Source organism: Aristolochia californica, unplaced genomic scaffold (assembly GCF_029961685.1).
Source record: "Aristolochia californica isolate CCGP_79_NKW_82.1479 unplaced genomic scaffold, dmAriCali1.0.hap1 SCAF_1, whole genome shotgun sequence".
Taxonomy (NCBI): domain Eukaryota; kingdom Viridiplantae; phylum Streptophyta; class Magnoliopsida; order Piperales; family Aristolochiaceae; genus Aristolochia; species Aristolochia californica.
This window is the reverse complement of record NW_027181770.1, coordinates 4,989,747-5,005,733: the sequence shown is the minus strand read 5'-3', so window position 1 is coordinate 5,005,733 and position 15,987 is coordinate 4,989,747.

Sequence of the window (15,987 nt, the reverse complement as noted above, 5' to 3'; positions counted from 1 at the left end):
TTTTCGTTCTTGATGGCAAAAAATGACAAAAACATTGAAGCATTCTACTGCCGCATGAATCTTTTCTTTTGCTTGACCTTTGCTGCTTCAAATGGTGATTTCTCTTTCTATAAAAATCTGATTTCAATGATTCTTTTCAAGTTGCAAACTAGACTCAAATAAAATTTCAAAGATATATAATTATATATATATAATGTAAATTAAGAGAGTTACAAATCCAATGAAATACATGAATTGGGAAAGAAAACTAAAGGAAAAATGAGAAACTCCTTTTTTTTTCTTCTTTTTCTTCCTCCCTTTCTTTTCCTTCTCCTTCTCCTTTTCCATGTCAAGTCATTGCAAGCTTTGATACCATGTTGAAACTAAGAATTCCATGATGTATAATAAAAGTAGAAGAGGATTAAGGGGTGAGAAGAAGAAGAAGAGTAGAAGGAGTAGAAGAGTGACAAATTTGGATAAAAGAGGAGGAAGAATAGGGTAATGGACTTATTCCAGACCCTCCCCTTTAAGACCTATTTGTATACCAATATTACAATTATACCCTTCATCCTAGTAAGAGTAAAGAAGCGACAAAAACATAAACTAATTACATAAATGACACTCCAACATATTCATATCTTCCAATAATAGCTAACTTTTTTTTTCTAGCTAAATTTGTCTTACAAGTCATTTTAGTCAAAATCCTTGCAAATAATTGCTCTTAGGAGGTTGAACAAGAGAAATACAAGAAAAAATATGTTAAGTAAAAAATCTATGGTTGAAAGCTCAAACCAATATCACTAAATAGTTGGCTAAGAAAATAAAAAATATTTAGTACACAATAAGAGTAATATGACTTTTCTGGGATTTGAACTCAGATGTCTAGCTGCCTTGTGCCATACCGTTAGGCCACAAAGTCTTCTCAATAAAATAGAAACAATAAAACTCAATGTAGCTAGTTATATATACACTTAACACCTGGAGGCACTTGTAAATAAAATAGTCGTCTATAGGCTCTGTAATAGCATCAGAAATTTGTGAGAAAAAGAAGTATCGCAAAATATTACATTGATATGAAAATCCATCAATCATGTTTATTACCCTAACAAAAACATATACCTAGCAAGAATATCAACAAAGGCAAAAAAGCATAAAGCAATTTTAGAAGTATTCATAAATATATGATGAAAAAGCTTGCTTTCTCAAACTTATGCAATACGCTCCCATATCTTAGGGGCTTCCACTGGCCTCAAACCTGCACATAAAATTGAACTCTACTAAATGAAGGCACTAGACAAAAAGAGAGAGAGATAAAGGGGGACAGAGATAGACCATTTGGAGGGGAAATCTCAACAATTATCCTTAGTTGTTTACACTGCATTGGGGTAGTCCTATGATCTAAAGTCAAGTGCAAAGAAAGATTTCAGACTCAATCTCAATATAAAATCTTAAAATGAGTTAAAAAATAGAGAAAATCTCACCCAATGCCTCTAATCCAACCTATCGCGCCTCAAACAGAAATGTCCCCAGTTTCACAGATACAAGACTCACATGAGAGCAGTAGCATAAAAGCCTATTTTGAGGCTTCGTAAGTATATCTTGCCATGGATATCCGTTACTTTATATTTTTAATGCTCATGCTTATTTTTTTGGTTGTTCTTCTTGTTCATACCTTGCAATATAATGGTAACCAGATAGCTATAGCATCACCGGAGACGACGATGGAGATGGGGAGAAGCTTTAGTGAAAGAGGAAAAATGGAATGAAAGAAGAAAGAAAGGACCAGGCGCCACTGGGAGGGAGTGGTGACAACTTCTTTTGGAGGCAAGTTAGAAGTCCTTGCTCCTCCCTACTTCGTGGGTAGCTAGTGAGGCCTGCCTAGCCTTTTGAGAAATAAGAGTTATATTTGTGACAGGGGAAGGGACCTACCCTCTCTTTCTCGATGAACCAAAGGGTACAACTAGTGATGAAAGTGAGGGGGAGGGTGGTGTGTCCTCTCCTCTATTACCCAAAAAAAAAAAAAAAAAAAAGATGGTAAGGAGCAGAAAATTCTACAAAACTGCAACAACCCCTCGGAAAATGGAAACAATACAACTCAATGTAGCTAGTCATATATACACCTAACACCTCAAGGCACTTGCAAAGAAAATACTCATCACATTTGTGAAAAAAATAAGTACTGCAAAATATAGCATTGTTATGAAAATCCATCAATCATGTTTATTACCCTAACAAAAACATACACCTAGCAAGAATATCAACAAAGGGAAAAAAACATAAAGCAATTTTAGAAGTATTCATAAATATATGATGAAAAAGCTTGCTTTCTCAAGCTTATGCAATACGCTCCCATATCTCAGGGGCTTCCACTGGCCTCAAACCTGCACATAAAATTGAACTCTACTAAATGAAGGCAGTAGACAAAGAGAGAGAGAGAGAGAGAGAGAGAGAAAGGAGAATTGAGATAGACCATTAGGAGGGGAAATCTCAACAATTATCCTTAGTCGTTTACACTGCATTGGGGTAGTCCTATGATCTGAAGTCAAGTGCAAAGAAAGATTTTAGACTCAATCTCAATATAAAGTCTTAGATAAACTAAAATTTTAAAATGAGTTAAAAAAAACTTTCAAAATAGATAATCCACACAGAGGTCAGGCAACCATTTCGTGGATTTGTTTATCGTAATTCTTCTCGGCTTCTCTGTTTTCTTTTAACTCTTTCCGGGTTGTGTACGTCTGCTCTGTTTTTCAGGTTTTGAAACTGTTACGTACATGCTGGATGGAGCTTTTGATTACAAAATCTTTAATTAAATAGTTGTCCTAATTGTGACCTTCTTTGTAGTGGTTTAAATCCTAACTTGTGGGAGAGAAAGAACAGAAAGACATCAGCTTATATAATTACAAAGTTATACTACGTTTAATTAAATAATTTTTCTATTTACCATAATGCCATCCGAGACATGTGGGTCGCTTTTGATATGTTACACTCTACTTCATCTTAATCACTGATTATAACTTATGATCTTAATAACTGATCTAAATTTTAACAAAACTTTAATTTTGATAATTGACTAACTTTTTGACAAAAGCTTTATGCTTTTATTGTCGAGAGTTATAACTTAGACCGTTGATCAACTGGCAATTAGGTTTCCTTCAATCTTGATATTGATCAATGTCGACAATTTGAACCATTGATTGAGGCTCTAATTTTGATCAATAATTTTTGTATGTACCTTTCAACTATAGCTTTATTGATAAAATGCTATGTGATTTCAAGTTAAAATATAGATACTCTAGGGTTGACCAAAATTACTTAGATATCCCTACTTGGAAAAAAGTTAGCATAAAACAAATATAAAACAAATATCGATTCCTAGAGGGTTTGTTGATGCCAATAGGCTGAAATAACCGATTAATTGGAGAACTCATTTGAAGCAATTTATGGAAAATAAGGTGGAGCAATCCAAATGGAACTTTGAGTATGTTGACAATATGGACCCTATAGTGAATAACTTCCAATTCACCCACTTAAACACCAAATGTGGAAGTTGTGCATCAATAGTTTATGTTTCATTGATTCATCTACTTGATATAAGAGAAATTACATGAAAATATACATAAAAATAATTAAAAAAATTTCCATAATGTTGTACCTTTGTTTGGAAATCTTTATTCCTAAACTATGTGAACTCATTTTTTATTTTGCTCTTACAAAAGAAATATCGTGTACGCAAGGGAGACTACCGTATCCACTTGAGTACTTTTTTTGTTATTTATTTGAATTTCTATGATAGTTTCATTTTTTTCCAATAAACTACCATTTTCATTTGTCTGATGGGATTGAACTAAAAAAAAAGCAGTGGTAGGGGTGGCATCAAGTCGAGCCGAGTTTGAACCTGCATATGTTCGAGTTGGGCTTGATTTAAATACTTCGAATTCAAACTCGAGTCGAGCCCATCCTTGAGTCTAAAATTGGAATCGATCTTGAGCCCAATAAATTTAATCGAGTTCAAGCTTGAGCTCGAGCCGAGTTCGAACTCCAACCTCCATTTAAAACTTTGCATAAAATATATGTCAAATGCATTGTACATAAAATCATGCATAAATTTTACTTAAAATAAGGCATGACCTCTACATAAAATTGGGCATGACCTCTATACATAAACCTACTTTAAATTATCTATAAACTTCATAAAATTATTCATAAACATTGCATAATAGTATGCATAAACTTTATTCAATTGAACACAAAGATTTAAATAAAATATCAATATCAAATTTACCATCACCCAAACAAAAACTATAAATCTAATATACATTTATAAACTCCAACTTTTTAGCTTCATGCTAGAAAACATTATGCTAAGTCCCCGTTTGCATGAGCAAAATATCCACCTACGACAAAAACAAAAGAATAAATTTTATTATTGTCTGATAAAAAAAAATACTCGTCTAAACTTATTATGCCAATGTGACATATTTAAAAACATGACTTATAAACAAAATGTAACTTTTATACACTTCTTCCCCTTATTAAAATATGTTGTTAATTGTGCAGGTTTTTCACTACTATATGGTCTAGGTAGAGCCTGGGTAGGGATAAAAGCTCAGAGAGTCCTCGCCCTTTCCTCAATGGACTTATAGCTATGATTGAATTGATAGTTTGACTATTAGTTTAACTTTATATTCTTTATCATGAACAAGGACATAAGGTATAAAATTTTGCCCGAACCAAGTCTTAATTTTGATATTTTTCAAACACGTTAAGCACTAGATAGGCCTACAAAACCGAAGGTATGACCCAGACATGGAGAACCTCACCTGGGCATGACGTTTCTATAGCATAACACAAACTAGTATGTCAAATAACATGCAAAAATGTAACACAAGCACCAAAATCAAAGGTTATATTCTCGGTCCAGAAAAAAGGTAGTTGAAAATGTATATAAACTATCCAAAATTCAACTAGAGAGGAAAAAAAAAGTATGCAAATAACCTTGAGTGAGGAGGAGGACACGGCCCTTCCAAGACCAAACAAACAAAAATTGTACCCAGAACTGGAACTATTGTGTGTCAAATTAAATTTGAACCCATCACCTAAAAACAAGAAAGCAAAAAATTCATTAAATAAAATATAAAATTCGAGGCCAAATCTTTACAACAGTATCATTGGAATCCCAAACACTATATAAAATAAATGCATATGGAGAGTAAGTTCTTAACCCCATTTGGAATGTCAAAAGTTGATTTTATAGCTTGACAAAATGCAGCCTCAACCAGATATTGAACAAATATAGTAGGCCAACACATTCTGTTTGCCAATCAGAATAACAATCAGGTACTTGCCAAGCATCCAGTAGGCGCCTATGAAAATTTGCTCACTGCCTCTATGGTACTCCATGACTCAGATTTTTCAGGCCCTGTCATAATAATCCATGATTTCTCAGCATGCCAACATCAATTTTCAAATGAGATTCTTTAAGGGGTGGTTAGTCAACAAAACAGATTTTTGAAGTTCATATTCATCTCCAACATGAAGATCATGTCAGTCATCTACATGATCTTCATCTTCGCACTTGGGGGTGGCTTAGTCAACTTGAATCATGACAAGAACTTCAACCGCATTACTTAGTTCATGTCCTGAGGTTGTTAGTAGAGAGCCGGACTTCAAGTCATGTACATGACTAACATGACTCAGGAGATCATGTCCAAAGCGTAAACGAGCGCGCCCCTCTCATTTCGTTCCCACACCCCCTCTCTCGGCTTCGGCATCCATCTCTCTGCTTCCTCTCTCAGTTTCGGCATCCATCTCTCTCCTCCCTCTCTTGGCTTTGGTATCTCTCTCCGGTCTCCCTCTCTACGACCTCTCCCTCTCGACCTCTGTCGCAGTGTACGGGAGGTCGAGAGGCTATGCGACGGAGGTTGAGAGGGAGAGGAGAGGGAGGCCTTCCTCCCTCGACGACGACTTCTCTTCCCCCCTCTCCTCCCCCTCTCGACATCCGACGCAGAGCTTGGGAGGCCGAGCATCTGTTGCAGAGCCTCTCGGCCTCCCGACTTCTCCCTCTCGGCTTACCGTCAGAGCGCCGCCTTTGTCGGCGTTGCCCGTTGGCTCGTCACCGAGGAAGACGACGTGCAAGATGATGGTTTAATTTTTCCTAAGTTAGGAAAAATTATACTATCGTCATAAAAATCACTAATTTATAATTTTTATTTATAAAATAATTATTTTTATTTATTTATTATATTTATTTTATAATTACTATATTAAAATAGTGATTTAATAGTCATAATTAAAATATTATTAAAATAAATATTTGATAAATTATTTTGGTTTAATTATCCCTTTGCTATAATTAATTAAACCAATAGTTTTAAATTTTGTGACAATATATTATTAATTAGTAATACATAAAATATATTATGTTATTGATAAATATATAAATTTATTTATTATATAAAATTTTTTATTATTGTATTTAATTAGTGGTTTTTAAAATATTAAAACATATCTTATGTTATTAAAAAATGATTTATAACGTTATTTATTTATTACTTGTAATTAATCATGTGCGTATTTCATTGACTCACGTAATTACCATATTAATGCACAATAAAATATCTATTTCAATTAATAAATATATTAATATATTTAATTATACATTAAATAACTTATTCGTGTAGTAATAATGATTGTTTTATCTAATTTGGGGTCTAAGGATTATGTTGTAATTAAGTGTACTGTAAAGGTTTTGGCATTCTCTTATTTCTTATTTTTTCTCATGTCGGGGCACTAACACTGGAAACTGTTTTCCAGTGCACATGAAGTCGTTAACACTAACACCCTCAGGACAAGAACTGAGTAATGCGATTGAAGTTCATGTCTTGAGTCAAGAGGATCATCTCCACTTATACTCTTTTCCTCCACCGTTGTTCTGCTCTCAGGTTTGCTCACCTCTCTAAAAGTATTTATTTTCTGCTGTAATTTTTAATACTTCTTCTCATTATGAAACAATTAGTGGCATTGAAAACACACATCAAGAGAGAAAATTTAATCAAAATATCATTCAGGATCGTAACCCAACTGGGTCCTCTGGCCTTCCACTATACACAACACATACCAATCAGGATTTTGCTAGTTCAACATGTTTAAGCATTTGATAACATCTGAAACTGATAAAAAAAGAATATTATTGACAAATTTTTAAACCAACATTTCAACCGTCTCTGACAAAATAATCATAAAAAGTTAAACAAAAATTCATTAGTAACATATTGAAAAGCAAACATGACAAGAAATAACCACAGAAGAGCTAACACAGGCCATCACTTACCGATTGTTAACAAGCATTGGAAACTGAAACTGAAGATACAAAAAAAAAAAAAACACAAAAATCGAATCTTGAGGAGCTCAAAATCATAATAAAAAACTGGACAAACTAGTCTTTTAGGTCAAATTTCTTCTGTCAGCAACACCAGAAATCGGTTATAGTTAGTTGAGAGATGAAGATGTTGAGGGATAGGGTAGAATGAGGTTTGTGAGGAAGAAAATCGACATCATTCTCCGTAGCTTGCATCATCGATTTTGTTGTCGAAAGTTTTAGAAGAGAGTTTATGAAACTTTTTCGTTTTGATTTCGAAAAAAATCAAAACGAAGCTCCCCCTCTTGTCCTTGTCAAGTCCCGGAAAGGTTTTATTTAGTAATCGAGTTGGCTCGTGAGCTCACGAACAGAACCACGGCTCACACGGGTTCGGTTCAGTTACTTAAATGAGCACGAACAGCTACTGTTCGATGCCACCCCTACCTGTCTTTCAGTTTTCAGTTATTGGTTTTCACAAATAAGAAAGACCTCCTCCCTGAAGGAACCGAATTTGTCTGGCGTCATATACCAATTTCCAACTGATGGAATTCTCTTCTTCTCGATGTCGTTCAATTCCTTTCTGAGGCTGCTTTTGTCTTGCTTTTTTCGGGCAAAGCGTTTCCATAAGGATGAAGTTCCTACATAATATAGTAGAATCGTGGTTCCATGATCAGGGTGTAAAATTCTGCCTCAGTTAAAATGGCCATGGCAAAGCGACAGGGAACAGAGGAAGAAACTCCAAGAAAAGTACGAGAGATGGAAGAAACAACTTCAGGATCTCTGCTACGCTGTTAAGGCTGACTCTGTTTCTTACTAGCAGGATATACTTTGCTCCATGGTCCTTTCCAAGTGTGTTTACAAGGTAAGTGTTTTACCATGTTAGTCAATCACGGAAGTCTAGAATCACCATCAGTTAGTGTTTGTGTCACGAGTCGAGCTAGTATCAACTGTCAGTCTCAACTTTCATTAAGGAGGGATTTGTCAAGGATTAGCTTCGAGACCATGTACATGAGCATGCTATTGAAAAAATAATAGAAAAACAAATCTATGTATTTGAGCACTTTTCAGGATGAACTAACTCCTCGCATTCAAGAAGCAGTTCCTTTGTGCAAGTGTTTGCAGATGATGTAGTCTGAACATTGACCCTTATCCTCCAGAATTGAATGGTGCACCAATAAGTCTCATAATTGCTCTTTAGCTTTACTTCTTTGGGAGCAACTATGAACACATCAGGAATTGAACCGTCCATATCTGATATTCATATGGCATTAAAGAAGTAGTGTTTGAGCATGCCCTTCGCAAGTTCTGGGAGAAGGATTTTGGAAGATTATTTCTGTTATAGTATTATAGAGTCCATGGAGAAAATATAGAATATATTTAAGTCGATAAAATCTCAAGTGGATCATTATGGAAAAGACAGATCCATTAGTCCTTTTTTGGTCAAGCCAAAAAAATGAACTTGGAGCCTGGTGAAGCCAACAAATGAACCTGGGAGCCTTTGCATTTACAAATACCTATACTAAGCCGTTTCAGGCATTGATGGTATCTTTTAGCTCTAGAAATCCAAGCCTCAGTCCCTGATTTCCCTCCTTCATTTGTTTGCTTTAAACTACAATTTGATGGCTCCAAGGCAACATGAGGGCGGAAGTTGTGGAGATACATGTTTGGCTCTCTTGGAATTCTCAAAAATGAAGTTGATCTTTTAGTCATCCTTCAAGGAATCAATTTCTTTAGGGAAATCTCCTCAAGGCCACTATTTTTTGTTGTTTATGTTATTTTATTAAACAGGGCCACTTCCATTTTTGTGGTCATAAGTTGGTTGGAAGGGAAAGTTCCTCAAAAAGTTGTGTTATGTGAAGAGCCCTTTGATTTTTATTCTACTCTTATTTAACTTGGAGCTGGCTGTCCAATATCACGTCACTTGTGTGAAATAAAAAGGAGAGAACCAAAGAAGAAATAGAGACCAGAAAATAAGAGTTTGAATAAGAAGAAAAGCAAGGGAGGTTCTGGTACAAAAGGATAGGATAAAAGAATATGGTTAGTTGATTGTTCTATCTTATATGCAACTTAAGTGTTGGAGAGCAACTTACACAAATACTCCCTTTCCTCAATGGACTTTTGGCTATGATTGAATTGATAGTTTGACAATTACTTTAACTTTTATATACTTTATAATGAACTAGGACAAAAGGCATAAAATTTTGCCTGAACAAAGTCTTAAGTTAGATATTTTTCAAACACGCTAAGCACTAGATAGGCCTACAAAACCGAAGGTATGACCCAGACATGGAGAACCTCGCCTGTGCATGACGTTTCTATAGCATAACACAAAATAACCTGTCAAATAACATGCAAAAATGTAACACAAACACCAAACTCAAATGTTATATTCTCGGTCCAGAATAAAGGTAGTTCAAAATGAATATAAACTATCCAAAATTCAACTAGAGAGGAAAAAAAAAAAGGTATGCAAATAACCTTGAGTGAGGAGGAGCACACGACCCTTCCAAGGCCAAACAAACAAAAATTGTACCCAGAACTAGAACTATTGTGTGTCAAATTAAATTTGAACCCATGACCTAAAAACAAGAAGCAAAAAATTCATTAAATAAAATATAAAATTGGAGGCCGAATCTTTACAACAGTATCATTGGAATCCATAACACTATATAAAATAAATGCATATGGAGAGTAAGTTCTAAACCCCATTTGGAATGTCAAAAGTTGATTTTATAGCTTGACAAAATGCAGCCTCAACCAGATATTGAACAAATATAGTAGGCCAACACATTCTATTTGCCAATCGGAATAACAATCAGGTATTTGCCAAGCATCCAACAAGCAATAGGTGCCTATGAAAATCTGCTCACTGCTTCTACGGTACTCCATGACTCAAATTTTTTAGGCCCTTTTATAATAATCCATGATTTCTTCGCATGCTAACATCAATTTTCAAATGAGACTCTTTAAGGGGGGGTTAGTCAACAAAACGGATTTTTGAAGTTCATGTTCATCTCCAACATGAAGATCATGTCAGTCATCTACATGGTCTTCATCTTCGCACTTGCCTAAGGGGGGGCTAGTCAACAAAACGAAAATTTGATCTTCATCTTTATCTCATGCATCTACATGATCTTCATCTTCATCTAATGCATCTACATGATCTTCATCTTCGAAATGTGTGTTAGTGTGGACAAGTTCATCTTCTAAATCTTCGAAATAGGGTGTTAGTGTGGACAAGTTCATCTTCATCTTCATCTTCGAAATTTAAAACTATTGATTTTAATTACTACTATTAAATCACAAATACAATAGAGTAAATAAAAACTAAATATGATTAATGAATAAAAAATTATTATATTAATAACATAAGATAAATTTTTTACATGGTATTAATTAATAATTTATTTTCACAAAATTAAAAGTAATTAATTAATCAAATTCATACTTTAATTATATTTTATTTACCAGAGACTTAAATATGAAGTTTAATATAGTAATAAAATTGAAATGCGACAAATAAAATTTTGATTTTCTATTTCTTTACCAGCATGTCCTCTTCTTTTTTGAAAATAGCTTTTCGTGCTTTTAATTTTTGGTTTGGTGCCAGAGTGGAACTAGAATACATGCTCCAAAGAGGATTGAAATTTGAGATTGAAGCCTTATCTATATCGTCCATTTCTTTTCTGTCATATGTGTACAATCCGTCCAAAATTCAAGATGAAGCTTACATATGAGTTACATCTCTCTCTCTCTCTCTCTCTCTCCGTACCTTCTTTTCCCTTATTGATACATGTTAAAGGTTCAAAAGTAAAGAATTCTGCCTCTGGCTTTTTAGGCAGCTCCAGTCTTGGATTTAGTAGCAATTCAAGAAAAATAGAAATTGTTATTGCCTTCATAAACGTACATATAAAAGCTTTATGGATAAGGAAAAATACATTGTGGGACATCACACCAAACAAAATTTTCGAGATTGTCTCAACTATGGTTCTATAACTCACTCACTGGGTAAGTTAACTTGGTTTTTGAAGAGGTCGCCGCTGTTGTGGAGGTGGGGAACCGGTCTTGAGCATGACTTGAGAGAGACTCAGTTTGAATTGGTGTGACTCGAACAATTAAACTCTAGCTAAATTGCAAATGTACAAGGATATCAATAGTGATTGGAGAGTGATTTTCATCTGTAAGAAGTAGGTCAATGAAAACACAGGTAAATCAACTAGAATGTAGCTTCCTGGTGGAGCGGATTGTGCCAGAAGTAAATCAGAAGCTGTAAAAGTTCCAGATTGGTCAACATCTAGCCCATCAAACTCCAATACAGGTGAAATATCTTCTTGACTAATCTTTCCCATATCTTGAGCTTAAATACAATGAACTCGGCCGCACTAGGGAAATCATAGAAGACATACTGTGATCAGAATTTAGGAAGTGAAATGGTTTTAAACCGTGGAGATGAAGGACCGCTTCATCCCCTACATCCAGATGAAATGTCATCTGCACTCCACTAACGTCTTCAAGTGTTGAAGGGCGTCATGCGGTTGAAGATCATCTTGGACTGCAAGTTGACTAACCCCCCCTAACAGTTCGAACACTAAGAAGAGGATCGTCTCCACTTATATTCTTTTCCTCCACCAGTTGTTCTGCTCTCAGGTATGCTCACCTCTCTAGAAGTATTTATTTTCTGCTTTAATTTTTAATACTTATTCTCATTATGAAACAATTAGTGGCATTTGAAAGTTGAAAGCACACATCAAGAGAGAAAATTTAATCAAAATATCACTCAGGATCGTAACCCAACTGGGTCCTCTGGCCTTCCATTATACACAACACATACCAAGCAGGATCTTGCCCGTTCAACATGTTTAAGCATTTAATAACATCTGAAACTGATAAAAAGAGCATTTGATTTCATCCGTCTCTGACAAAATTATCATTAAAAGTTAAACAAGAACTCATTAGTAACATACTAAAAAGCAAACATGACAAGAAATAACCACAGAAGAGATAACACAGGCCGATTTTTAACAAGCATTGGAAACAAAAACAGAAGATACAAGAAAAAAAAAACACAAAGTCGAACCTTGAGGAGCTCAAAATCATAATAAAAAACTGGACAAACTGATCTTTTAGGTCAAATTTCTTCTGTCAGCAACACCAGAAATCGGTTATAGTTAGTTGAGAGATGAAGATGCTGAGGGATAGGGTAGAATGAGGTTTGTGAGGAAGAAAATCGACATCATTCTTGTCAAAGTCGGTAGCTTGTGTCACCGATTTTGCTGTCGAAAGTTTTAGAAGAAAGTTTATGAAACTTTTTCGTTTTGATTTCAAAAACTTCGAAATCAAAATGAAAGTCAAAACGAAGCTCCCCCTCTTGTCCTTGTTGAGTCTCAGAAGGATAAAGTCGAAATGGTTTTATTTAGTAATCGAGTGGGCTCGTGAGCTCACGAACAGAACCTTGGCTCACACGAGTTTGGTTCAGTTACTTAAATGAGCACGAACAGCTACTGTTCGATGCCACCCCTACCTATTTTTCAATTTTCAGTTATTGGTTTTCACAAATAAGAAAGACCTCCTCCCTGAAGGAACCGAATTTGTCTGGCGGCATATACCGATTTCCAACTCATGGAATTCTCTTCTTCTCAATGTCGTTCAATTCCTTTCTGAGGCTGGTTTTGTCTTGCATTTTTCGGGTGAAGCGTTTCCATAAAGATGAAGTTCCTACATAATAAAGTAGAATCGTGGTTCCGTGATCAGGGTGTAAAATTCTGCCTCAGTTAAAATGGCCATGGCAGAGCGACAGGGAACAGAGGAAGAAACTTCAAGAAAAGTACGAGAGATGGAAGAAACAACTTCAGGATCTCTGCTACGCTGTTAAGGCTGACTTTGTTTCTGACTTCCAAGAAGTGCGCCATTAAGTCTCATAATTGCTCTTTAGCTTGAACTCTTTGGGAGAAACTATGAACACATTAGGAATTGAATCATCCATATCTGGTATTCATGTGGCATTAAAGAAGCAGTGTTTGAGCATGCCCTTCTCAAGTTCTGGGAGAAGGATTTTGGAAGATTATTTTTGTTACAGTATTATAGAGTCTATGGAGAAAATACAAAATATATTTAAGTCAATAAAATCTCAAGTGGATCATTATGGAAAAGACAAATCCATTAGTCCTTTTCTGGTCAAGCCAAAACAATGAACTTGGAGCCTGGTCAAGCCAACAAATGAACTTGGCAGCCTTTGAATTTAAAAATACCTATACTAAGTTGTTTCAGGCATTGAGGGTATCTTTTAGCTCTAGAAATCCAAGCCTCAGTCCTTGATTTACCTCCTTCATTTGTCTGCTTTAAACTACAATTTGATGGCTCCAAGGCAACATGAGGGGGGGAGTTGTGGAGATATATGTTTGGTTTTCTTGGAATTCTCAAAAAATGAAGTTGAGCGTTTAGTCATCCTTCAAGGAATCAATTTCTTTAGGGAAATCTCCTCAAGGCCACAATTTTTTGTTGTTTATGTTACTTTATTAAACAGGGCCACTTCCATTTTTGTGGTCATAAGTTGGTTGGAAGGGAAAGTTCCTCACAAAGTTGTGTTCTATGAAGAGCCCTTCGATTTTTATTCTACTCTTATTTAACTTGGAGCTGACTGTCCAATATCACTTCACTTGTGTGAAATAAAAAGGAGAGAACCAAAGAAGAAATAGAAACCAGAAAATAAGAGTTTGAATAAGAAGAGAAGCAAGGGAGGTTCTCGTACAAGAGGATAGGATACAAGAATATGGTTAGATGATTGCTCTATCTTATATGCAACTTAAGTGTTGGAGAGCAACTGACACAAATACTCTCCCTTATAAATGAAGCATGTGAAATTAAATAAACTGAGAGGAATACTGTTATTCTATGACATTTGAGACCCCTTTGAGCTTTGGCATATGCATCTATATTTTTTGCCTTTAAAACTCAGCTCTCATGTTCGGCATTTCTGAGCCAAGTTGCTTATTGTTGAGTACAGGAACTCGCTGAGGAGAGGCTCTCACTGGAGTTGGCAAGACAACAAATAGCAAAGGCTTCAAAAGCAGGACGAGACGCTGAGGGCAAGGGATAATCAAAGCTTTGCAGTACATATGAGTAAATTATATTTAAGTTGTTGACATTGGATTGATCTTATAGGATACTTCAGGAACACATCTGTGGCCTTTGGAGACAAATCCCCTGTTTGCACCGAATTGCAATTTCAAGCAAACACCTATCTTCAATAGGTGAACAACTCTTTTTACCTTCATAAGCAGGTATTTGATGAGGAGTGTTAACTTGAATTATTTGGTTATGTTGCAGTCAATTCCAGTTAAATAAGAAGACTATGATACATGCCTAACATGTAAATCATAAAAATACGAGGAATATTACTTTCTGAAATGGTTGTATGCAGTCTTACACCCAGAATGTCACGTGGGTATTCTATGGCTTAGCATGGGAACCCTGGGTATGTATCTCTTCCTTTCATCCTAGTTGCTTCCTTCCAATTTTTAGGAGCCAAATGAGTAGACTGTAAATTAAGGAGGGTCCAGTAATGGAGGTTTATAAAAATGAATCAAAAGGCAACAGAACCATGATCTAATGCAGGCTTCAAGAACATATTTCCAAATGTGGCCCTTACATTCCTAGTATTATCAAAATAAGTTCTTGACATATTTCCAAATGTGGCCCTTACGATCATGAATGAAGCAATCTAATGTTGAAAGCCTGTTTATTTACACCAACAAAAAAAAGGATTCTCAAACCACACTTTGTATAATCAGCGTCTGGATTTCAGTTCTGAAAAAATGATGCGAGTGAGCAGTTGAAACGGCAGGGTGCTTCAATTCCACTTGTTCGACCTGGCAAGAGCACAGCTGTCTTCATCGAAACCGTTGACGTTGCAACAAAGTTTGGAATGCAGGTTCTCAGTCGGATATCGGTTCTGGGTTCGGCCATTCTGGCAAACCACTGCATTTCGTGGGTTTGCTGGCACATCCGTGCTTATTCTTGTTGGATGTGCCACTGATACTGCAAGAAAAGTTCAAGCAGAGATCATATCCCACAAGTACAAGAACATTGAAATTTGGGGGCTGATGAAAACATGTTTTTCTGTATCCTAAAGAAAGGAAATTTGGAATTTCCTGAAAATTCCTATTGGGATTGATACATCCGCTGTCTTTTTTCCCCTTTAGAAAGAATTAAAACCAGTAATAGAAATAATGAATTTTCTATGATTCAGAACTCGTATAATTTGGAACTTACATAGAACAACAGACCTGAAAGAAAATTACAGTGACTCAGAAAGAAAATTACGCACGCACTGGCTTCTTGAATCTCGTCGTCCTTCTCGTTGAAAAGTTACAGAGGGATTCGTTGAAGGATGAGACCGAGCTGGTTGTTGGGGCCATGACGGTACGCCCAGATGACAATATGGTCTCCTTCCCGTAGCTCGTTGACGTCAACGAGCACCTGCCAGCCATGAAGGAGAGTCCATTGCTGCAGACTCGGCCACCGCTTCAACTTCAGCTCCCTTCGCCACCCTAAGGGATCCATCACGGAGACGTAAATGCCCGAACCACCGTGGGGTTCGATCTCACCTCTCTCCCAACACTTCAGGTGAGGCTTCAGCTTTTGGACAACGG